The sequence below is a fragment of the Mandrillus leucophaeus genome, unplaced genomic scaffold (assembly GCF_000951045.1).
Source record: "Mandrillus leucophaeus isolate KB7577 unplaced genomic scaffold, Mleu.le_1.0 Scaffold251, whole genome shotgun sequence".
Taxonomy (NCBI): domain Eukaryota; kingdom Metazoa; phylum Chordata; class Mammalia; order Primates; family Cercopithecidae; genus Mandrillus; species Mandrillus leucophaeus.
In genome coordinates, this window is record NW_012102599.1 from 1765759 (window position 1) to 1767668 (window position 1910).

Sequence of the window (1910 nt, forward strand, 5' to 3'; positions counted from 1 at the left end):
AAAATGGTCCAGCCACTATGGAAAACTGTATGGCAGTTTCTCAAAAAATTAAAAACAGAACCACCATATGATCCAGCAATTCTACTTCTTGGTATATAGTCAAAAGAATTGCAATCAGCATCTTGAAGACACAGCCTGCATTCTCATGTTCATTGCAGCATCATTCACAACAGCCAAGAATAGAAACAACATCAATGTCCATCGATAGATGAGTAGACAAAGAAAATGTAATCTAGCTAGATAGGTATCTAGAGAGAGAGGGAGAGAGAAAGAGAGAGAGAGAGAGAGAGAACAATGTCCATTGATAGATGAGTGGATAAAGAAAATGTAAAAGAGATATCTAGGACCCACACAAAAAAAGAAAATAAATAATACAATTATTGTTGTTTAAAACCATTGAGTTTTTGGGGTACTTTGTTACAGAGCCACAGCAACTGGGTCAACGTGTCAATGTGCTGTTTTCACCTTTAAAGGAAGCAGAGAAATAAGATCTGTGAGCTACCAACCCTTAAAACACTTCCTAGTTCTCTATCATCATAGAGGTATTTTCACAATTTGCTTTCTGTTGGATTCAGCCCAGAACCTGGAGGAGTTACAGCACTACTTGAGTAAGAACGTCATCCAAACTCAATGCCAAGGAGCAGGGGGGTGAGGGTTGAAACATTACCTATTGGGTACAATGGTCACTATTTTGGTGATGGGTGCACTAGAAGCCCAAGTCTCACAATTACACAAAATATATTCATGTAACAAACTTGCACATGGACCCTCTGAATCTATAAGGACAAAATATTTTTAAAAGAAGAGATACATAAATGCCCAATAAGTACATGAAAACAACAACAGAAAAACAAGGTAAATGCCAAGAAATAATGTTCCCATTCTCAAAGAATGCCAAAAACATAAATTCCAGTATCTAGTGATACAGGAGGCAACTTCTCTCACTGAATAAATACAAATAATAAATTTGATGTTTGGGCTTGAGACCATCAGCATATTTTATGATTGTAAAGGAATTATTTAATTTCTTAATGATCCATTTTTATTTGATTTAATTAAATAATATAAATGGGTCTCATGATAACTGCAAGGTTCAGTTAGGCACTGCAGATAATAAGCAGTTATTCTTTATTCATTCATTCATTCATTCATTCAACAGAAATTTACTGAGTGTCTACTAGGTATTATGTCAGGCATTGTGCACAAAGCTTGAGATTTAGTAGTAAGCAAAAACAAAGGCCCTGCCTTCAAGAGGCACACTGTAAAGTCAGAGAAGTAAAAAGACTTCACATACAATGACTAAATGTTAAGCAGGAGTAGGTACAAATGCAAGGGCTCAATGATTCCTTAGAGAATCAAAGTTTGATTTTACTATGAGAAACTACAGATTTACTTAAAATTGTTTTTTAAAGATTTACTACTTTTGAAGAGAGTACATGCCAAATAATCCTCCACCCATCACATGTATGTGAATTACAGTGGCATTTTGATGCATTTTAAGAATCCTTTGTTTTCAATAAGTCAAAGTAAACCAAAACCAAGTAACATCCCAAAGCCCAACAAGTCACTCATCAAGAGCCACATCATTGAATGTTCCAATGCCACTGGATTTTAAAATGGAATATATTGGTCGGGTGCGGTGGCTCACGCCTGTAATCCCAGCACTTTGGGAGGCCGAGGCGGGTGGATCACAAGGTCAGGAGTTCGAGACCAGCCTGGCCAAGATGGTGAAATCCCGTCTCTACTAAAACTAAAAAATTAGCCGGGTGTGGTGGCATGTGCCTGTAGTCCCAGCTACTTGGGAGGTTGAGGCAATAGAATCCCTTGAACCCGGGAGGCAGAGGTTGCAGTGAGCCGAGGTCGCACCACTGCACTCTAGCCTGGGTAACAGAGCGAGACTCCATCTCAAA

General features: G+C 38.3%; 1 protein-coding gene across 1 annotated transcript in view; it reads right to left on the minus strand.

Annotated features, from left to right (window-relative positions):
* Nucleotides 1-1910, minus strand: part of TMEM156 (transmembrane protein 156) — an 80309-nt gene that overhangs the window by 33328 nt on the left and 45071 nt on the right. The gene's annotated exons all lie outside the window — the stretch shown is intronic.